The sequence below is a fragment of the Felis catus genome, chromosome C1 (genome assembly GCF_018350175.1).
Source record: "Felis catus isolate Fca126 chromosome C1, F.catus_Fca126_mat1.0, whole genome shotgun sequence".
Taxonomy (NCBI): domain Eukaryota; kingdom Metazoa; phylum Chordata; class Mammalia; order Carnivora; family Felidae; genus Felis; species Felis catus.
This window is the reverse complement of record NC_058375.1, coordinates 30,268,094-30,292,169: the sequence shown is the minus strand read 5'-3', so window position 1 is coordinate 30,292,169 and position 24,076 is coordinate 30,268,094. Positions and strand designations below refer to the sequence as shown.

The window sequence follows — 24,076 nt, the reverse complement described above, 5'->3', positions numbered from 1 at the left end:
ACCTCTTGGAGTCATGACCCACGCCCATCCCACAAATAAGAGCAGTTTTGCCAGAGAGTAATAATATAAGCTCCTCTTAATGAAATGGAATCCTTGTTGACATTCAACTATGGAGACACTGAACCTCTAAGAAGTGTCTACATAGAGAATAAGTCTTTCCCTTTGCCTCTGACTGACAAAAAGATCATGCCTGATGAGAACCTCTACCTCCTTTTATTCTAAAAAGACAAAGGTCTGACTGATAGCCTTACACAGCAACATTTGAAATCAGAAAAATAAAGCTACCTGCACTCAGCATCTGTAGTAGACAGTAGTAGTAATATTTACAGAACAGTCAATATTTCCTGAGCACTTACTATATACCAGGCACTGTTCTAAGTACTTTTTACATAATTACCTCACACACTTCTCATTACTACTGTATGAAAATGGCACTATCACAATCCTCATGTTATAGTTGAAAAACTCTGGCCAAAAGGGGAAGGCTAAGTTGACACACTAAGTGACAACGTGGGATCCAAGGTCATCAGCAGTGTAGATCCTTGGGGAACTCTCATTTTGGATGTATCTCATAAAAAACAGGAAGAAGGAAGGGCTAGCAAAAGCAATCACCAAAAATTGGAGAAATATTATCATTTCCTTTGTTTCCTTCTTTCCACTTCTGCAAAAGTCTCTGATTAAGTCTCTCCTGTTCTCTTGAGCTATCTTTCCTCCCCCCAAACCCCTCAAACACGGTACCTTCACAGGCTCTCAAGTCTTCCCACAGCAGCTTAAGGAAAAGAAAAAAATGTGAAGAAGGCCTTAATCAAAAGCCCTTTTCTTTTGGCAAACAAAAGGCCTTGGTATTTCCACAGACAGACTAGTTATTCTTAACCCTAACCAAAGATTCTTTGGCAGAGAAAGAAATATGAAAATGTTAGGCTTGTGGGAATGCTTGTGCTTTGGGCTTTTGTGTCTCAGTCAGTAAAACCAGCCCACAGAAATATAAACACACCACCCCTCAGTAACTCCAGGCCGACTTGGTCCAGGGTCTAGGGAGAAAGAGAGAGAACAGAGTCCCTACTACCCCTGATGGTCTAGGCCCTCTCTCGTCTATGCCCCTCCTGAGAGGGGGAATGTTTGACAGTTTTTCAAGCACACTAGGCAGAAAAATACATCTGAAGATACAGACACATAACAGATCAAGTTCTGACAGTGGAAGAAAAGCAACAAGTGGTAGCAGATGAGGGCAGAGATGAGGCCTAACTCTGGGTGCTCTCACTAGCCTCTGTGCTTCTCACCCCAAATCACCCCACTTTCCTAAGTAAACTGCTAAGATCTGGCAATTGTTTCAAGTGCTTTCTCCACTTAGCACTGGGTTTTAGAGGCATAGTGTGGCCCTGAATGGCCTTAAGTAGTCAATATTTTCCCAGCAGGGAAAGGGAAATTAAGACTATTTTTAAAAATAGGTCAGTAAGGGGGAAAAAAGGGGGGGAAACAGTCTGCCCAAAGTCAGGAAGGCCCCGGCAGCACTGACCCCAGATAGATCTGGGCTAAACTCTGAATATCTGACACTCCCACCCCCATCCACTGCATGAGCATAGTAGCATTGTGATACTAAAGTGCTTAAAGCCTTTATACCCAGGCAACAGCCCCCTCCCCTTGCTACCTTACCCAGGATATTATGAATAAAACCACTATGAGGACACAGGCCCAGAGGCATATCTCCTAGCAGCCAGGTCTCTGTCACAGTGGGAAACAAGAGTAGCCAGGTATGAGGAGTCTCAGCCCAGCTTTGAAATCCCCTGGAGTGAATAGCCCAAATTAAGCTGTGATTGTTATCTATAATGGTACAAAACCTTGAGGTGTTAAACCATGAGGTAATAAGGTCCCATGTGGTTTAGGACTCTGAATTCTCTTGATTACCCAGGAAGCAGGCCCTCATCTTGCTCCCATGCAGTATCAAAGGCAGGTGGAGTAAAAGGCACTGCTCAGCCAGGCTCAAGCCACCAGCAAGTTTCAAATGTCTGGCCTACAGTAGGCACACACATTTTTGCTGAATGAATAAATGAATAAAACATTTCATCTTCAACTGCTATAATCAGTTCCTTCCTACACCCAAGGGGGTGGAGGCAGTGTCAGAGAATTCTAGACAGTAGGGGGAAAAAAAGCTTTCTTTTCCCTGCCATTCCCCGGTGATCAAGCTCTTCTGTTGCAAAGTATAATGCTCCCTTCTATATAAAATTCATTACTTGACTGTTCTCCCACAGAGTTGGATAACAGGCCACACTATCCTAATCAAGGACAATGGTGTTTCTGCAGCTGGTGTGCAATATACAGAGTCCTCTGAAAGACAACACAGCATAGTCAGGGAGATGTCCCTTGCAGCAGTTTTTATATAGCAACAACCTGGAAACAACCCAAGCATTCAACAACTAAGAGAATGGCTAAGTGAAGCCATTATCAACATTATAACTGAACTTATAATGACTATAGGGAAACACTAAAAATAAAAAAAATAAAAAAAATCCTTACAATGTTACATGAAACAGGCATGCAAACATACATGTATATGTTAAGTGAAAAAAGCCAGACACAAAAGGCCACATGTTATAGGATTCCATTTATAGGAAAGATCTAGAATAGACAAGTCAGAAAGCAGATGAGTGGTCACCAGGGGCTGAGGGAGGGGAAGGGATGGGGGAGTGACTGCTTAATAGGTACAGGGTTTCCATTTGGAATCGTGAAAATGTTCTGAAGCTAGACTAGTCATGATGGTTGCACAACATTACAGATGTATGTGATCTGAATGAACTGTACATTTTGAAACGATTACAATGGTAAATTTTACGTTATGTGTATTTTGCCACCAAAAAAAAAACTGGATTGGAAAAAAAAACACATATATAGGTCAGGATTACAATTATGTAAAAGTAGACATGAACCAGAGGAACTCAGACAAGTCCCAACATCTGTTAAATTAAAATGGAACTTCACTGATGTTGGACAATAAATAAAAGGAAAGGAAAGTAAGAAAGGTCAGAAGCATGCAACCAGCCCTGAAGCCATACTTACAAGCTACAAATAAGTGCCCACCAAGGGGGGAGACAAGTTACATGGCTCACCAGGCCCTGGAACAGCAGGTGTGTGTGTGCTAGGGAGTGAAGGAGAGAGATCTCAGGCCCTACTCAGCCCTGTCCTCTAATCCCCCTTAAAAACACTCCCTAGGGCAGAGAAACCATCTGTTTCAACAAAGCCTAGAGCCCTAAAAGCATATTAACTCCTTCACTGCTCACCTCCTACACGTGGGCTTCACTCAATATTAAGCGTTCCTTTTAAAAATGCCTTTATTTTTTCAAACAATTTTTTTAATGTTCCTTTATTTTTGAAAGAGAGAGCGAGAACAATCATGAGCAGGGGAGGAACAGGGAGCTAGGACAGAGGATCCAAAGTGGGCTCTGTGCTGACAGCAGAAAGCCCGATGCAGGGCTTGAACTCATGAACCACGAGATCATGACCTGAGCCGAAGTCAGATCCTTAACGGAAGGAGTCACCTAGGCGCCCCTAAAAGTACCTTTAAATATTAGAATATAAGCTCTACAATGGAGGAGACTTGGCCCTGTTCTCTGGTATATCCCTAATACCCAGAATAAATCAACATCAGAGGACATTCAATAAATTATTGTTTCATTTATGACTATTTTCTAAAGTCTCCCTCTTCTCGTCACTTGTCCTCACGTAGAGCCTGACCTGGTTTCCTCAAATTCACTCAACCAACCAATATTTTGTGTGCTTGTGCACAGGATAAGTAGTCTCCTCACTGTGCGGTCTATCACTAGACCCCAGGGCCTAGCACAGCACACACGGTGAGTGCTCATACATATCTGTCAAATGAAAGAATAACTCACTTTGGTCACCACACCTTATCAGCGTTCAGTACTGAGCACTAAAATCTGGCTAGGTATGGGCTAAGTACCATGAGAGTTACAGAAATGAGACATCTATTAAACACTCCTTTCAAAAAGCTTACAATTTCAATGGGAAGACAAAACTACCATGCAGGAAAGTGATACATCAGCATGAACAGTGATAATCTGAGAAGTCTTCATGGAGAATCAAGGCCTGAGGTGAGGGTGGAAGGAATGGATAGGTTTCAGTGAAGTATAAAGGGCATTCTAGGTAAAAACTGCCTAAGAAATGGCCACAGAAGAGAATGAATGAGGCACTTCAAGGTACAATAAGGAAATGGATTGGGGCGCCTGGGTGGCTCAGTTGGTTAAGCATCCAACTTCAGCTCAGGTCATGATCTCACGGTTCGTGGGTTCGAGCCCCGCGTCGGGCTCTGTGCTGACAGCTCAGAGTCTATGCTGACAGCTCAGACAGTTCAGATTCCATGTCTCCCTCTCTCTCTGCTCCTCCCCGACTCAGGTTCTATTTCTCTGTCTCTCAAAACTAAATAAACATTAAAAAAAAATTTTTTTTTAAAGGAGATGGATCTGTCTTCAGCTGAAAGTGTGTTCTGGAAATTCCGTGCGATAAGCCTGGAAGAGTCAGAGTGGGGACAGAATACAAAAGTCTGCCATGGGGCATCTAGCTGGCTCAGTTGGAGGGGCAAGCGACTCTTGATCTCGGGGTCGTGGGTTTGAGCCCCACACTGCATGTAGAGATAAAGTAAGTAAGCTTAAAAAAATAATTTAAAAATAAAAGGTCTGTCCTACTTTTGGTAACAGAAAGCACCAAAAACAAAATATGATGCAGTTGCAGTAGTTGAGGCGTGAGGTGATGAGTGACTGGACCAGACTCATGGCAAAGGGAATGGGAAGAAAGGGACAAACTTAAGAGAAATTCTGAAGAAACAAAAGGACCCGACGACAGACTGAAAATGGGAGTTGATGAAGAGAGTGGAGCCAGAGATGTCTCCAGGGTTTCTGATCTAAGACAGTGGAAAAATGTGAGCACAACTGTCAAAACTGGGGAAACAAGGAGGAAAGCCAAGTCTAGGCTTGGTTGTGAAAATACTGAGTTCAAAGTGATATCCAAGTACAGATGTCCTGCAGGCAGTTGAAAAACAGACCAATAAATTGAGATTTTTATACATACAATGGAATATTATTCAGCCTTAAAAAATAAGGAAATCCTGTCATGCTACAATATAGATAAAACTTGAGGACATCAGGCTAAGTGAAATCAGCCAGACACAGAATGGCAAATACTGCATGATTCCACTTATAAAAGCAATTAAACTCATGGAAGCAGAAAGTAAACTGGTGGTTGCCAATGGAGGTGTGGGGCAGGACAAGGAGTTGCTGTTCAACCAGCACAGCGTTTCAGTCACGCAAGATGAGAAAGTTCTAGAGATCTGCTGCATAACAAATGTGCACACAGTTAACAATGCTGTGCTGTACTTGTAAAAATTTGTTAAGAGGGTAGATTTGGTATGACATGTTTTTTTTACCATAATAAAAAATAATAACACCTAAAAACACTGAGAAATTTTAAGTAGTAGAAGACAGATGTGGGAGTTTGCAATTCCAAAGAAAAGCTGACGCCAGAAGAACTGGCTAGAGGAACAACAACAACAAAAAAGGTCAGGAGCAGCATCATAATGCCAGCTATGTCTGTATGGTGTATTTACATGTCCCGCTGTGTTAGGAATTTTACCTGTGCCATTCCATGTAATCCTCATAATTTTATGTGGGAGACACTCTTATCCCCGTTTTACAGATGAGAACATGGAAGCTCAGAGAGAGTAAGTAGCCTGACCCAAGTCACTCAGCTAATAAATGTAGAAACTTGGATTTTAACCCAAACCAGCCTGGATCCAAGGCCCTGGTCTTCCCACTTCACCACACTGCCTCACCCCTTAGGTAACTGCCAGAGGTAGAGTCAGAAAAAAGAAAAGACTCAGCAAAGGCACATAAGCAGCAATAAGGTAAAGGAAAACCAAGAAATGCTCTCACTGAAGCTAACAGAGAAGAACATTTTGAATAGGCAGAGAGGTCACGGACAGTATCAAATGCCAACACTCCAACACATAATGAAGTCCACACTCCAAGCTATCTGTAAAGGGTCATGAAAAGATGGGAGTCCTGGGCCAGGTTCTGCAGCCCAGAGAATTTCAAATAAAGAGAAGCCCAACGCAGAGCTAAATGGGCTTCTCCCCTCTTATCACTGACACACACTTGGAGCTGCTATTCTCCCGGCTACACCACGGGCCTCATGCTGAAGTGCATCACCTGACGAGTCCCAGGAAATACCGACCCAAACACAAACCATTGCACAACACAGGGTCATGTTCAACTTGAGCTGCGGGAAAAGTGTCTCCACTCCAACTGTAGCTCAATATACAATCCGTTTGTTTCTAAAACCAAACTCCCTTTTAGAAGGATTTCATGTGCCTGCTCTCTTCTTCTCTTGTCCTGGACAAACTAAAATCAGATACATACAGCTCCACTTCAGGTGCAGCCCTACCTCTCTATATGACCTCATACTGCTGCCAGAGTTCTACTTCTCTCCTATCAAAAAGCCCCTGATTGTTTATATCATTTCTCTGCCTTGAAAATATCTAGTGCTGTCTACTGCCTACATTATTGCTTAGCCCTTTATAACACAGACTCAACTCTCCATTCCAGCTTCATCTCTCACCCTAAACAACTGCCCATTCTCCCCAGCTTCCTACTTCACAACACTTCTCATTCTTCCCCAGAGGAAACAGACTTCCATGAGTTTATTCCTTTGCACACCTGTTGTCTTTCCAGAATACCTTTTCTCCCCTAACTGGCAAACTCTTACCCAACTTCAAGATTCGGCTCAAATACCAATTCTGCTGTCAGGTCTTCCCATCACCCACCAGGCTGCCCCTAGTAATCACTCCACCTCTGCTCTCACAGTACTTTGTTCATATCTCTATAAATAGCACCAGATAAATAGACAGAGGGGATAGATATCCCACTGGACCATGCAAGAGACTGACAATCCCTCAGTGACAGGGATTGTCATTAATCTTTGTATCCTCAATGTCTTGGATAGGCAAAAGGTTCTCAATGAAAGGAAGGAAGTGTCGGAGGAGGCGCCTGGCTGGCTCAGTTGATGGAGCATGTGACTTTTTTTTTTTTTTTTTTTTTTTTTTTTTGAGAGACAGAGTGTGAGCAGGGTAGGGGCAGAGAGAGAGGGAGACACAGAATCTGAAGCAGACTCCAGGTTCCAAGCTATCAACACAGAGCCCGATGTGTAAAATCTTTAAAAAAAAAAAAAAAAAAAGAACGGTGCCTGGGTGGCTTAGTCCATTGAGCACCTGACTCTTGATTTTGGCTCAGGTTATGATCCCAGATTGTGGGATCAAGTCCTGAGTCAGGTTCCATGCTGAGCGTGAAGGCTGCTTAAGATCCTCTCTCTCTCTCTCCCTCTGCCCCTCTCCCCCACTCTCTCTTGCTCACTCTCTCGCTCTCTAAAAAATAGATGGATGAATGAATGAATAAAAATGTTTAAATTTTAAAAAAAAAGAAGAAGAAAAAGAAGGAAGGGGAAAGATACGGGCACTTCCAGAGAGAGAGAGACAGAAAGCATGGAACATTATCAGGGAATAAACCAGTTAGTTGATAACAAATTATAAAAACTCATCTTCCAAATCAAAGGATTTCAAGATGTATCAAACCAGGAAGTCTATAAGGTTCCTGCCACTCCATAATGAGCAAAAGATACTGTTTAGCAACTGATATTCATCCAGAGGGTCCATGCCCACAGTTGCTGTAATGAATAATACATACGATTAGAGCTATATAGCCTGGCGTTTCTCCAGGAAAATTGCCAAAAGAAACTGTGGCAGAATGGTGGGGACAATACTAATAACTACTTCAAAAAACACAAAACCAAGGATGAGGGAAAAATGATAATTTATACTTTGCTAACATACAGGCTCACTCTTTGAGAGCGAGACATAGTGTAACAGTCATCTCCTGTCAACAAAAAACACAGAACTACCCCACACATTTGAAAATCTAGAGTACGGATCATTATGCCATGGAATCTCATATTCCCCACGCATTTCAAACCAGCAGTAATAGAAGCCAACCCCAATGTGAACTTGTACTGATAACCCTTTCTAGCCCAGTAACATGCAGTAAGCCTAAAAAATACACAATTAAGGTGCTTGCTTTGACAGCACATATACTAAAATTTGAACAATACAGAGAAGATTAGCTTGGCCCCTGTCTGAGGATGACACACAAATTCATGAAGCATTCCATATTTTTGATGGTAGCTATACTCGTGGTGAACACAGCACAATGTATAAATTTGTCAAATCGCTAAGTTGTACACCTGAAACTAATGTAACATTGCGTGTCAACTCAGATAAAAAGAAAAAATAAAAATTATTTTTAAAAGCTAAATAGAGGAGCACCTGGCTGGCTCATTAGGTGGAGCATGCAACACTTGATCTCAGGGTTGTGAGTTCAAGCTCCACACTGGGTGTAAAAAGTACTTTAAAAAGTAAGATTTTTTTAAAAAGAGCTAAATACACACACACACAATTAAGGAGGGCATAAACTTTAATAGTGTACAAAACCATCATGAATCCAAAAACTACAGGATTTACTGAAAGTCTAAGTAGGTGCGTAGTACTGTAAAAGATGTTGACAGGCCTCACCCCAGAAATATGCAGATTCCCAGATTCCTTGCACTGGAGAGAATCACCCCATTGTGATAGGTTCGCTTAAGGGCTCTGGGAATGGGAGGGGTAGACAGTTCTCACTGTGGAGGATGCAATCCTGTCTGTTGGTGACTCAAGCCATTTTCCACTATCCTGGCTGCTGTAGAGACAGACATTTTTATTGACCGCCCTGCACACACGTGTACCTTCCTTCTCTCAGTCCTCAAGCTAATTTCCAAACACCCCAGTCTATCATCAGTTAGAAAGCCCACATTGTCTGCTCCAGGATGTCAACTCCAAGTCAGAAACAAGATTGAACTCTCATCAAGTCTATAATTCTACCCTAAGCCTGTCAGTCCCAAGTAACAGAAGCCAATTTGCACTTGACTGTAATATGTTGATTTAAAACATGGCACCAGCTCCATTTCTCTCAGAGGCAGTCACCTACCACAAGCAAGGGTGATGACATAGCAGTCTGTCAACCAATTAACTCTACCAAGTTAACCTGGCCTGATTTTCTAGCTCAGTAACAGCAAGAAAAGAAAAAGAGAATCTCAACCTTGGACCAATCTCGGGTTCCAATGCAGGATTTCTGTAGAGCAATGATTAGGTCATTCTTGGTATTGTGTTTCCTGATTAACACAGATGGATCTCTCAGTGCAAGAGGAAAAGGTACTAGGGCTGGGAGGATCAGTGAAGCCATTTAAATGTCCAGAGTTGCTAGGAGAAAAGTTTCAGAATAAAACAGTGCAGTGATGAGATGATGACATGTGGGAGCTGCTGACTAAGTGAAAGAGACACTTGGCACCTGTCCCATGATGAAATTAACTGCACAGTAAAATATCAGAACCAGTTGGCCACCGAGCCTGAAGACAGTGCTATCCCTAGAGCACAAGGGGCCAAGAGCTATCAGAGGGGTATTCAAAGTGTTACACGTAACTTGAATAGCTTTTAGAAGTGCAATAAAATTAAAAACCAACATCCAGAGCTTTGAATATATGTTTTAGGACCAGTAATTCTACTTCTAGAGACCTATCCTAAAAGTATCATCAGAAATGCACAGAAGATTTTATTTACAAAGATGTGGATTATCATAGTACAGCTGTAAAAAATTGGAAACACACATGCCCCACAAGTGGGAAATGTTAAATAAATGGTCCTTTCATTTGAGGAAATTCCACAAGCTGTTAAGAAATGATTTAAACAAACAGGTAAAGGCATAAAAATGCTTACAAAATAATAAAGAGCAAGAAAAAGAACTACATTACAATAATGACAAACACATAAAAACAAAACGTTATGTATATATGGATAGGAAAATATTAAATGGGAGACACCTGGCTGGCTCAGTGCATAGAGCAGGTGACCCTTGATCTCAGGATTGTGAGTCTGAGCCCCACACTGGGTATAGAGATAACTTAAAAAGAAAACCTTAAAAAGAAAAGAAAAAGATTGAATGGAAACACAACAAGTTATGAACACAATAATCTGCAGGTTGTAGGATTTTTGTGATTTTTGGTTTTTATTTTTCTATGCTTTCTACAAGGCCAAAATAGTGTATCTATTTAATGGCAGAAGAAAAAAAAGTGTTTTGTTTTTTTTTTCCTGAGATTCTTTATTAGCCACACTGAAGAGGGGAAGAAAATTCCCCCCAAAAAAGGTCAATCTCTGAAAGGTACATGTCAGGGTATGACGACTTCTCCTGCATGCCCAGACATGGTAATAACAACAGTCTTCCAGTCTGGCCTACTCACTGGATGTCCAAAGTAAGAGAATGAGAAAGAGGGCTTGACAAACACCTCACAGCTAAGAAACCAAACTGAGTGTGTGCCTTGTCAGTAGTCACCTTGTTCACTTGCTCAACGTTGCCACTGCCCAAAACATACTTGGAACCCCTCACTTGGAACTGCCTCCAGACTAGTAATACCATCTTTCCAATGTCTTCAAGAGCAGTATATTTTCATTCTTTGAGATTGGATTTAATGTTTCAAAATAGCCTAAGTCTTAGATAATATCGTTTTTTGACCAAAATTAAGTAGGACTATAAAACAACTGTAGTTTCTTAAGGGAGTAATAATCTAGAGGTGAAGAGAGAAACCACAAAAAGGGTTTTGTGAATGTACACAGCACAGGCACCAATGTCAGAGTATTGTGGGGTTTTTTTTTAACCCTCTACGATGACTACTGAAGGACATTTGGATACATGAGTTTAGTTCAATTCTTCAAATGTCCTTTCATGCATAACATGTGCCCCAGGAAGAAGATACAAGAAGAAAGGAGTCTAGTTCCCACTTTTAGCAACAGTATAAAAAACATCTTCTGGGCTCCGACTCTGTGCCAGATGTCACACTTACTATTGTATGTAATCCTCACAACATTTTGGGAGGTAAGTTGTATTATCCCTATTTTACAAATGAGAAAACTGAGGCTTACAGAAGTTACAGGAAACTTGCCAAAAAAGTAAAGACTAGGAGGAAAATCAAATGTTTAATAACTGTAACTATAACATAACATGTTTAATAACCATAGTTAATAACTATAAGCATGCTCTAAAATCAGTACGTTTAAAGTGTTATGGCAACACTGATGAGGAAAAGAGAACTCTATCTCAAAATGCAAAAGGAAGAAGAAAGAGACGAGAGAGAAAGCAAGGAAAGGAAAGGAAAGGAAAGGAAAGGAAAGGAAAGGAAAGGAAAGGAAAGGAAAGGAAAGGAAAGGAAAGGAAAGGAAAGGAAAGGAAAGGAAAGGAACGGAACGGAACTATGGGGGAAAGTAACAATGAGCTAGGCACTGAAAGAAGAGATGTTTGATATAAAGTGAGAAGGATAATGGTATTCCAGGCAAAGGCAACAAAACAGTACATGCAGAGTGAAAAGAAGGGTGAAAGTATGTGAGTACTGAGGTATATTTGTTTTGGGTTTTTTTTATGTGTCTTTTGGTTTTATCTGAGAGAGAGAGAGAGCACGTGCATGCACAAATGGGGAGGGGGACGAGAGAGAGAGAGAGAGAGAGAGAGAGAGAGAGAGAGAGAGAGAGAATCCTAAGCAGGCTCCACACTCAGTGCAGAACCTGAGACGGTGCTCAATGCCATGACCCTGGGGGATCATGACCTGAGCTGAAATCCAGAGTTGGACACTCAACCAACTAAGCTACCTAAGTAGCCAGAGATACACTCGTGTTGTTGTTTTTTTTTTTTTTAATAGGTAATTATCAGGGTGCCTGGGTGGCTCAGTCAGTTAAGCGTCTGATTTCAGCTCAGGTCATGATCTCTTCATGAGTCTGCGACTCACATTGGGCTGTCTGCTGTCAGCACAGAGCCCGCTTTGGATCCTCGATCTCCCTCTCTCTTTCTCTGCCACTCCCCTGCTTACACTCTCTCTTTCAAATATAAAAAATAAACATTAACAAAAAAAAATTTTTTTAATCAGTCATTATCTCACAGACCTATCCCAATTTTGTTTAGCAAAGACTAGAGAACCACCTTCTCATCATTCAACCTTAACCACATATCTGCTTTCCTATTAATCCCCAATTGGCAGTCCACAGCACAGGCCTGGACTCTGCCAAAGAGCAGGACTTGGGCCAATAGTAAAACCCGTCATACCCACAGAAAAGATCCATCTGGGCAGAAATCACTTAATAACTATGGTTTTTGGCAGAACAGAGAAGTAAACCTTAAAGCCCAGAAGCAGCAACAGCAATGGGATATACTGTGCCCCAATCCTGGTCACAAGGAGTCACAAGAAATTGGGGACCAGAACTTCAAAAGACTTCTACAATGTCTCTATTCTCCCACTGGGTTCCCTTCAACACTAAATGGAAGAATGGCTGTAAGCTGAATCATCTCAAGAAAGGCAAAGTAGGTAACTCAATGAAAAGGGGAGCCTATGACCTCTTTCTGTCAGTTCCTCTGGAATACACAAAGATAGAGGTGAAATGAAAAAGGGAAGTGGTCATTCACCATAATCAGGGGACGCAGTGTGTGAAACTCAGCCCACAGGACAGTTTGACAAAGGCAATGCCTTGTATCTAACTATCTGCCTGGCCACCCAGGGTTGGAGAAATAATTGTCTAAGACCTATAACAACATTCCAGAAATGAGTATAAAGACCAAATCAAAACAACCACATGCCCTCTTTCCAGATACCTCTCTCACCTGAGAAAGATTCAAGTTCTGGGATAGAAGGAAGGTTAAATCAGGTGCTTTCTGTGGGTGAATGAACAAGACAAACTGCTGTATCTCATACATTGTACTCTATAAAGACTATTACACAGTGTATACACATGAATGTAGGATGAGAAAACAGGACACAGCTCAAGGAGGCTAGTGTGGAGAGAAAAGATCTATTGTCCTCACTTCAAAGCACCATACTCTGTACTCCCCCAGAGAATAAGGTGCCCATGAGTGTCACACATACACTTGGGCAGTTGTGGGTATTCCACCCCCTATGGCACTTGGTCCCCAGACAGCACCAGTCATCTTGGCTGCTATACTCCCAGGAAAGCCTTAGCAGGACAGATGTTCTCAGACCAGCCAAGCCTTGGGTTTACCAATGTAAGCCACCTGTTATGTGAGTATTTTAGGAGCTAAATGGATTAATACATGTAAAATGCTTAGATCAGGGCCCAGTCCATAACTAACATTTGCTGAGTGCTTACTGTTATTACTATTATCACTAATGCTACTGTCTTCCAGTCTCAACCTTGATAACTGTCCTCCAGTGAGATCAAGGAAGAGACCTGGAACCAACCATGTCAATGGGTGACAAGCACTACAAGAGTATAACTTGACCCAGCTCATTCTGAACCAAAGCAAGCACAAGGACTTACCCTGACTCAAAGACTCTAGGAGGGACAGGGGAAAGAAGGTCTAGAACTAACATTTGGTGAACTCTGGCCACATTCCAGACACTAAACTCTGTGTGTGTGTGTGTATACATATACATATATGTGTGTATACATATATGTGTGTACATATATACATGTATATATATGTATATATGTATATATGTATATATGTATATATACATATACATATGTATATCCTCGTGTTTAATGCCCATAGTAGTAAATGCTTCTGAGTTCATCTTGGAGAGCTAGAACCAAAATAACCCTAGTATCTGGGGTGGGAAAGTGGAGTGTGAGCTGCCACCACTGTAAGTGTGGTCCTTTCTCTTCTCTGATTTCAGCTCCACACAGGACACTCCCTGGGATAGATGGATCTTGTCTGTTACTTGTTCATTCCTAGCAACCTTACTCACTCCTTGCCAGAAAGGATGGGGGGTGCGGGGGGAGAGGGGGGTACTTTTTAGGTGGGTCAAGAAAATAAATGATTGCCAAGCTGGTTTTAACACAACCTCTTTCAAAAGCAGAAATAGCCCTTCCTAGTGTGCACCATCCCTGAATGGATCAAATCAAGAGCTACTTGTTCCATCAGCCCCACTGAGAAAGTCAGGAGAGTTACAAGACACTCAGGACCAAAGCAAGCCGTATTTAGGGGGTAAAAAAGGGCTCTTTCCTCCATGCATGTTTCATGAGAGGAAAACAAGAAGTGCCCTGATCGGTCATATCTGCACTTTACTCTCAAAGCACATACAGCAGAGGAGGACAGGGTTATTTGTGGTGTGGTCTCCTGAGAAACTCAGGAATCTACTTAGGTCACTGCTAAACTTGATTCACTTAGGCCACAGCCATCCTTATGTGGTTTAACTGCTCATCTAAACCCTTGACACAAAGGGGAACCAAAAAAGAAAAGTTCTATTCTCCAATTCTATAGATAAGTAAATCTCCTGTAGTTTCCATCCACCATCTGTCCATCTTCAGGAAGCTCTGGCCTTTTATCAGAAGAATGGAGCCAAGGATAATAGGGAATAAAACTACACTAAGGAGTTTCTACTCTAAATCTTTTCTTCTACTGAAGGAACATGCAAGTTAATGAAGGCTGATAATCCTTCCATGAGTTTTGTAAACAGAGGAGGGAAAGGGCTCTTGCTGTTGGGTGGGTATCATGCCCAAGAATATAGAAGGATCCCTCTAAGACAGGAAATAGGGCAAGAGAACCTCTTCTCTGCTATGGCACAAAGGTACATTCTTGCACCTCCCTTCACCCAGGCCCCAACAAGCCCCAAGGAGAGTCCCTGAGAAGTTCCACGGGTTCTGTCCCCCTCTCACACCTCTTCCCCGTGATTCTGGATGAAGAAGGCCACACTCCCTCTGCCCTCTCAAAATTGCCTTTGACAGAGAAACAACAGTTAACGCGGTTCATTCTTGCTAAGACCTGCCTGATGCCTGATGAGCTTGCAGAGCTCCAAACCAAAAGGGATTGGCTCAAGCTCTCAGGAGTCCTGGGGGAAAAAATGTTTACGTGGTGTGGTAGGGAGACAAAAAGGAAGAAAAGGTAGAAATTAGTAGAATAGTACTTTACAGTTGTATATCTCTTTATAGCCTGCAAAGCTCTTCTCATATACGTTCTCTTAGAAACAGTTCTTCAACACATAATGAAAGAAGGGAAAATATCTACAGACCCTGGCAGGATGGGAGTCCAGGTCTGCCGCCATTCCCTCATCCCTGTTCCTCTCTCTACCTCTCCTACTCTCTCTGCACCCACCCCATGGTTGCTCTGGATCCAGAATCTAGACTGCTGGTGAAAGAGGGATGGTTTGAGCACCTTCCTAAGCAGATGGAAACAAAATCATCTATGAATTACAGAAGAGAAAGTAAAAAGATTTCATCTATCTTCTTCCTTAAGAGCCAAAAAGAGGCCTGCATTTTTCTCATCTGTGGTCAGCAAAGAGTTGGACAATCATGTAAAGCAGACATTATTCTCTTTAAATATTATTTTATTAAAAAGTTACCTCCTTTAGGGGTGCCTGGATGGCTCAGTTGGTTAAGCGTTCGACTTTGGCTCAGGGCATGATCTTCCGGTTTGTGGGTTTGAGCCCCACATCAGGTTCTGCACTGACACTGCAGAGCCTGCAGAGCCTGATTGGGATTCTCTCTTTCTCCCTGTCTCTCTGCCCCTTCCCCACTCATGCTCGCTCGCTCGCTCTCTCTCTCTCTCTCAAAATAAATAAATAAATAAACTTAAAAAAAAGTTACCTCCTTTAAAGTCAATGATTTACCCTTTACATGGCATCTCTGGCCTCCAACCTGCATTCCTCCTCCCCCACCCCCTACCACTCCCCACTCCTGCTCTCTCCAGGTGGGACTCTGACTCACTATACACACAGGTGACTGGAAAACCTGGCCCAAGAGACAACTACACCTAGGTGAGGCTGCAGTGCCAGATGGCAAAAGCCCTCCACCCACACTGCCCTGGGAGTATCCTGAGCCCTGCTCAACTCAAGAGAGCAGGGGAGAAGACGCTTGTTGGGATGAGCACTAGGTGTTATACATAGGGGATGAATCACTGGAATCTACTCCTGAAATCATTATTGCACTATAGGCTAACTAACTTGGATGTAAATTTAAAAATAAATAAATGAAAATTTTTAAAAAAGAAACAAAACAGATAAACATAGGAGGAAAAAAAAAGAGAGGCAAACCAGAAAACAGAATCTTAACTATAGAGAATAAACTGAGGGTTGATGGAGGGGAGATTGGTGGGGAGACGGGTATTAAGAAGGGTACATGTGATGAGCATAGGGTGCTGTATGTATGTGATGAATTACTAAATTCTACTCCTGAAACCAGTATTACCCTATAAGTTAACTAACTGGAATTTAAATAAAAACTTGAAACTAAAAAAAAAATACAAATAAAATAAATAAGTAAATTATCAAACCAAAAAAAAAAAAGAAAAGAAAAGAAAGAGAGCAGGAGACATTTCTTCATTGTCCATTCAACATTCAAGCAAGAGAACAGACTGCTACTGAAGTAGCAGAAACGATCCCCTCCTGGTCACCCACCATCACACTTACAATGCTAGCCTTTCTGTGTCATTGTGGGAACACACACAAAAATATGGCCAGCTCAGAGTAAGAGGGTTTTCCAAGCTCCTGAGCAGCTGATGGAAAGGAAAGACGCCCGCATAACACACAACACAGTAAGCATTCACAAATTCAGCAAGGAGAAAGGCAGGGAGCCAGAAGCCTCACTGTACCTCTAAGGTTGTTGAGTCCCTCCAGGAACTTCTGGTACTTGTAGGCGTTCATGCCCCTGCTCAGCTGTGTTGGTTCAGTGGCTAGAAGTAGGCAGCATGGCACAGTGACAGCTGAGAAGTGAGAGCGTTTGAACGGACTGATCTCTAAGCCCCCGTGCTTGCTAGCCCCCAAGAACTGGACTTTGACCACATTTATAAGTGACGTCACCAGAGAAGCCTCATTACATTACAGGGCTTTGTGCTCCCTCATTTGTTGCAGTGAGCGGAAATACCTCCCCAGGAGAGGACAGCCCCTCCTTTGTGCAAAAGAGGAAGGAGACCACAACAGGCCCCTGCCTATCATCTGCCACCTCATCTGCCACCTTCTCTCTAGACTCCAGCCCAGGATCCACTGGGATTACTGTTCCCCTGGTTAAAACTCTAGGACACGGGTTAGAGGTTCATCTAACATTTGAGAACGAAACCTTTAAAGGGCCACACTCACCACAAGCATGTCACTACAACAGGAGCTCTTGGGCAAGTATCACATGGCAATGGGGCAGGTTTTTACAAAATAAACAACCAACTCTGCACTCCCCTTACAGCAGTGATGTTTACAGAATGGAACACAGCCATACACAGGCAAGACACTGCTTATCAACACAGTCCAAGGCAGGAAGACAAAAGCAGAAACTGTGAGGCCCACTCCCTAAGTGCTAAACTGTAAAGCCCACTTGCTAAGTGCTAAATGCACAATTCGGGGGGCAGGACCTTCTCCATAGATAACTAGGGGGCAAGTGAAGTTCAAACACCACCCTCACAGCTTCCCACTCCAGGGCACTATTCCACTCAGCTAACTTGTTTTTGGTTTTGCTTTAATGATGTCAGTAGCTGCTGCAAATTTCCTTCTACTCAATTAGCCTCAAAAAGATGACCTCCCCCCCCCCCCCCAAGTAATCACAGGCTCTTCGGATAAGCTACATAGATTATGTAATAAGGGGGAGAAAACCTGAAATTTCTATAGTATCTCGTTGTAAGAAATTCAAAATGGTTCGTCTGCATCATTATGTTCATCTTTGAAAATGTCTTTAGGAAAATAACTGTAAATCTGATTTTACATATGAGAAAACAGGGTAAGCAATCTGCCTAAAAGTCACACTCTGGTGCTCTGGCTCATCTTACCATGAAAGCCTTGGCATTCTAGAAATCCATGGGCAATCAACTTGAGTCAGACACCACAGAGGAGCAACCCCTCATAAAGAAGACACCCCTCTCCCAGGCCTGAAGGTTTTCTGAACAACCTGCCATGCAGGCTGCCATTCAGTGCCTTGGGGTAGAACTCAAAGTGTGTCAGATATAATGTTGCACAAAACTCCCAATTATGCAGGTTGGGTGCAGGTGAAGAAACTGTATAAGGAGCATTGTGAAAACAAAGAAAAAAGAGAGTGTTCCCACTTAAAAAGATCAGGCTAAGTAATATTAACAGCTGCTAAGATAATCGAAAGGGGAACATTTTTAAATAATAAAAATATCCAACCTAGGCTTTTGTGCCTTCTTATGCTACCAGTCAGTCAATAGTCACAAGGTAGCCAATCACTGTATGCAGATCTAAGTATTTATGAGAAGTCAAGGGCAACACAATACATGGTTCCTTTTCTCAAAAGAACAATTTCATGGGCAAGATTCAACAGTTAAAAGGGACCTTAATGTTTACAGGGCATAGGTTAGACAATGGGATACAGTAAAAAACCTAACAGAAATATAGATTCTATGGTACATTACTGTAAGAATCACAGTATCTTTAAAGTCACCTAGTCCAACAGACCAGGTCCTTGGATTCCTCATCTGTGAAATAAGGCTATGGACAGAGAAAGGCAAGCATTAAACAACAGTTCAGATCATGTGTGTCTGTTTCCTAGCATTATTCCACTTATTTCTCCAGGAAGAGAATGGATAATAGAGTACTTGGGTTATAGAGTCAAAATACCTAGATTCCAGAGTCTATCTCAAGATCCAACTTTGCCACAAACTAGCTATGGCAGGCAGGAGCCCCAAATTCCTATAAAACACTAATTGTTCTTTTCTGTTTAGGTCACAAGCTCTAGTGAGAACCTGATGAAAACTAAGGATACTCTCCCTAGAAAAAGGCACATATTCATCTACATACAAACTTTTGTTTACAAGTGGAGAGGGGTCAATGAATCATAGGTAAAGAACCTCTGAACTGATCTCTAAGACCTGTTCTGTGTCATGATCTGAAAGCAATCAACGTAGTGCAGGTGAATATAAGAATGTAAAGGAGTGATCAATTAGCCCAAGCAGAACTGGGTCCTCTTGCTTTAACGCCACTATAAAATCCCACTCAGAGACTCCTCCCACCTGAAGGAGCAAAGCAGTCCAGACGACAGGAATCTAACAGCAGGAAAAACTGACTTTTAAAATAGCTACTCGAACTAAGTGCATTTAAAAGACAACACATGCTGGTTTGTCATTTCCTCTGTGTGTTTCACCATTGAAATTGTTTAATAACATTTTATCAGATAAAAATTAAACAAAAACAAGGATGTTTGGAATTATAAAGTGAGTGATGGTTCCAATTTGAGGCTTTGGGGAAAGGGGGGGGTGGGGGGCAGCCTGGACTCCAGTTGTATTCTTCTTGCAGATCAGAGACCGTTCCTCAGAATCAAAGCATTTCAAAGCACCACAGTCCAATACCTCTACATGCTCTTTGTGGCTGTTCATCTTTTATCCTCATAGGTCCCACACGGCGAATAGTGAGGTGTTACCTCAGGTGGCAAGAGAAATTCTGCCCTAGGTTCCAGACCAAGATGGACAATGTAAAAGGCTCAGGATCTGGCAGTCAAATAGGGCCTCTCTGGCCAGCTGCTGACACGGAGAAAAACAGCCCTGCTGTCTCCAACAGCCCTTACAAAGGCACAGACACCTCAGAACTAAGTGGAACTTGACTGAATGAAGGCAGATCGAGAAGTGCAGAGGACACAGCATGAGATGTGGTCCTTAGAGCTTCTGGCTCTATAGTGACAGGATGGCAGTTAAAAAGGAACACCTGCCCTGCCCTTGAGTGGGCTCAGGGATACCAGAACTTAGGTGGGTGGAGTGAAGGCCTGAGTCAGGTCCAGGATACAAATCCTGAAACAGCAGGACAAGTCTTCCAGCAGTCTCCTGCTGAGAACTGAGGAGAAAGTTCTAGGCCGATGAAGAGAGAGAAAGTCCTATCTTGGAGTTCACACAGTCCCCCAAAACTCCTCTACAAATCAATAACTTTCAAAATCCCTTTGAAGCAATCTTTCTTCTAAAAACAGAGGTCCTTCTTCCACAAGGCCCCCTCATGTCAGGGTCAGGGAAGCAAAACCTAAGCAGCCAGTTTAAGGAATTCACCCAGCCATTCATTCCGTGTACATTTGTTGTGTACTCACCACACAGCAGGCACTATAGGTGCCGGGAACGCAAAACTCAAGAGTCTAATGAGATGGAGAGCAGGACAAAAAAGGAATCAATCTGGCTGCTCAGATTCACAGAAGATGAGGGTCATAGGTGGTCCAACTGAAGGCACAGCTGACTTCCAACTGCTCACTCTCTAGACCAGCCCTAAAGACAAGAGGTTTAGGAACATGAAAGGTAACTCTCTTCATATAAATATATCTATCCATTTTCTTTGAGGCCAGTTGCTCCTGTTACTCCAAAGCAGCTGCTGGCCCAGGAAGACAGCAAAAATGTCTCCAGTGACTTAAGAAGTCAGTAACAAAAGCAGGTGCCAGGTTCATGGTCCTATTCAGGGAGCAACAAAGATCACTTTCTTCATTGTCTCCCCCTGGCAGCAGTGTCTGAAGGAGAAAGGGATTGAATTACACCTTGTCCCTCTGGACTGCTAGAGAGAAAATGAGTTTGCCATCTGAAGAAAGAGTTGTCCCCAGGGCCAGGGCCGCCTCTGCAGGGCTGAGGAACAGAAGACAAAAGAAGTCAGACCTCATGCTTAGAAGGAGAGAACTGAAATGGCAAGACCAAGGGAGGCTTTAAAGGGAACTAAGTGCGGGTCTGGCAGCAAAGGTCCAAGAAACTCTGCCCACTCTGTGCTTACCCCAGGCTTGGGGAGGTACTTTGTGTGGACCAGACTTATGATTTGGGGTCTGACAATGAGCTTAAAAAGGCCTTGTGCTTTAGGCCACACACCCTCAAATCAGTTCTCTCTCCTTGATCCTTTTCTTTTTGGCCGTGTGGTTTGCGGAAAAATGGGTGAATCCTATGAGTCCTCTCCTCCCTACAGTGGTTATGTAATATTACAAGACCAGACAAGGTGAAAGGCACTGACCAATTGGGAGGGAAGGCAAAAATACCTGCTCTTAAGGTAAATCTGTGTCTTCCATGACCTTGGATTCTAGTTCTACCTGAGACCAAAATTCCCTTCTACATTTATAACATCATAAAGTAACCTAAAAGCCTCATTGGGGGGACCTAAGAAAAAGGTCAGAGGTAAGAGTCACCTACTACTGGAACAAGGTTATGGATCTCCAGCAGAGAGATAGGAGAGAAGGACTTTTATTTCAACAAGTCTCCTGACACAGCCACAGGCATTCAGGTGTAATAGAGACCAACAGTATCCCCTTCCTCCAGGAACAGCTTCTCTCATCAAATCCATCAGGATCCAGAGGACACAAAGGTAGGCGCCTGCTGAGGAACACCGTATTTAGTTATTCTGACAAACCTGTGGGGAAAAAGTGCTCGCTGGCTCAATTCACCTGAGCACTTCCACCAGCAAATAAAACAAGTCTCCAAGACGACAGGCCACCAACTTCCCAGAGCATTCCTATGTTGCTTTTGAGTAGAGGAAGGAGGGAAAATAAACATTATTGAAAACTCAGATTGTAGACACTAAAAATAGCATAATGGAATTTTCCTTTGAAGCTGCCTTTTCCTAAAAATGAGGTTATTAAAAAAAAAAAAAAAAAAAAAAAAAAAAGCCCAAGACAGACTGTATAGTGCTGACTCCAGGATGGCAGGGTAAGAGTTCTTAAGAAACTTATTACCTTGAGTCTAAGATAATATTCAGTGTGGGGCGCCTGGGTGGCTCAGTCAGTTAAGCAGCCAACTTCAGCACAGGTCATGATCTCCTGGTTCCTGGGTTTGAGACCCACTGTCAGGTTCTGTGCTGACAGCTCGGAGCCTGGAGCCTGCATTGGATTCTACATCTGCCATTCTCTCTGCCCCTCCCCCGCTTGCACTGTCTCTCTCAAAAATAAACATTTTTTTTTTAAATCTTTTAATGTTTTATTTTATATTTGAAAGAGAGACAGAGCAAGAGCAGGGGAGGGGCAGAGGGATGGAGACAGAATCTGAGGCAGGCTCCAGGCTCTGAGCTGTCAGCACAGAGCCCGACACAGGGGGCAAAACCATGAGCAGTGAGATTATGACCTGAGCCGAAGTCGGAAGCTCAACTGACTGTGCCACCGAGGAGCCCCAAAATAAATAAACATTTAAAAAAATGTTTTTAAATAGGATAATATCCAGTGGGAAAACATCACAATGTTAAGGAGGTGCTAAAAGTACTTAATAGGTAAAACCTCAATAGGGGTGCCAACAACTAATGAGTAGTGGGTACATATACATCTGCTATAGTGCTATCTATACTCATCTACATGCTCGAAATATTCATAATAAAAATTAAAGTCATGGATCAAACCATCCATCAAATTTATAAGTATGTATACTATTTGGCCCAGCAATTCCACACCTAAGAATTTTTCCTATAGATATACATTTGCAAAATGATAAGTGTACAACAGCTTTTTCATTACAGAATTTTATAACAAAAGAGTGTCCATCAGTAGGTAACTGGCCAAATGAATGTTTTATTTTATATTTGAAAGAGAGACAGGCAGAGCATGAGCAGGGGAGGGACAGAGACAGAATCTGAGGCAGGCTCAGCAATTCCATCCATATAATGGAATAATAAGCAAGAGGGAAAAAGAGAAGGTCTTTATGTGCTGAAATGGATTAATTTTCAAGATCTAATAAGTAAAACAAAGAAAAGTCAAACAGGGTGTACGTTAGCCTCTCATTTATGTTTGTTTAAAAAGGAGGGAAGAAAAATATATAGAATTTAGATTGCAGAAAGTCAGGGATTTTTATCTACTTTCTTCACTGTTTATCCCCAGAGCCTAGCATGGTACCTGGCATGTAGTAGGGGCTCAACAAATATTTGCTGAATTACTTTCTTAAATAAATAAGTGCACACATCATCTCTGGAAGGCACAAAAAGCTGACAATATTGTCTTCAGGGAAGGGGAAAGGATGGCTGGAGTGAAAGATTTTTCACTGTACTTTCATCTTTTTGGACCTTCTGAACAGTCAATTATGTGAACATATTACCTAGTCAAAAAATAAATGAAAGCCAAGAATTCGAGATTCTAAATCCTGATCCCGGCACCGCCACTGACCACATACCTACTCACTCCATCATTCATACAGCCAACAAGCCTGCCCTGGCCAAATCGGTACACCCCTGAGGGTGAAGTTGAAGAGTTCAGGGCCGCCGCTCAAGCATCTTATGATCTAGTGAGTGAGACAAGCAAGTGCACCAAGATGCAATACAGTGCGGCTGATGCTGGTAAAGGTACATGGACGCAAAGAAGCACATGGAAGCCTAGGGAAGGCTTCCCAAAAGAGATGCTGCTGCAACTGGAACTTTGGGGCCAGACAGAACCGGATTGATGGGGACAGGAGTGCTGTAGACAGAAAAAGCAAAGCAGAAACATGAGAGAGCACGATGCATTTAAGGAACTTAAAATAGTTTGACATAGCTAGAGTGTAGGGTACTCTTTCCCCTGGAAGAATAATGGCAGGACATGAAAGCTTTGCATGCCATGCTAAAAACAAAACACATTTCATCCTAAAGGCAATAGGAAGCCGAGTGACTATTTTTTTTAATCATTAGATTTTAAGTTCATAAAGCATATTCTAGCAGCTGTGAAAATGAGGGAAGCAAGACAGAAGGGAAAGAAACCAGTTAGGACACTATCACAGTTACACAGTGAGAAATAATAGACTCATAACAAAGAAAACAGTCCTGGGAGTGGGAAGAAAGGAAGGAGTGTGAGATCTCAAGTAGAATTATACAGCATGTGATTACTGTTTTGTTTGAGCTAGAGTAGTGTTGGGTGGACACACCAAGTGAGGGAAGATTCTCAAATGATTCCCAAATATCTCACCTGTGTGACTGGGAATGGGAGGGGAAAAAAGCAGATTTGCCGGGTGAGGATGAACAATTCATTGTGGAACATGCTGAGTAAAAGGCACCTATAAGATATGTAAAAGAAGTCCTCCAACACTCAGAGATACGTGCATGCAGA

The 24,076-nt window shown here is 42.4% G+C and overlaps 1 protein-coding gene and 1 non-coding gene across 14 annotated transcripts in view; one reads left to right on the top strand and one right to left on the bottom strand.

Moving 5' to 3' along the window:
- The window catches only part of MACF1 (microtubule actin crosslinking factor 1), a 331,616-nt gene that overhangs the window by 257,153 nt on the left and 50,387 nt on the right, over positions 1 to 24,076 (bottom strand). The gene's annotated exons all lie outside the window — the stretch shown is intronic.
- Positions 8,125 to 8,231, top strand: LOC111562037. Its single transcript, XR_002745097.1, has one exon. It is a non-coding gene; the product is annotated as a U6 spliceosomal RNA (small nuclear RNA).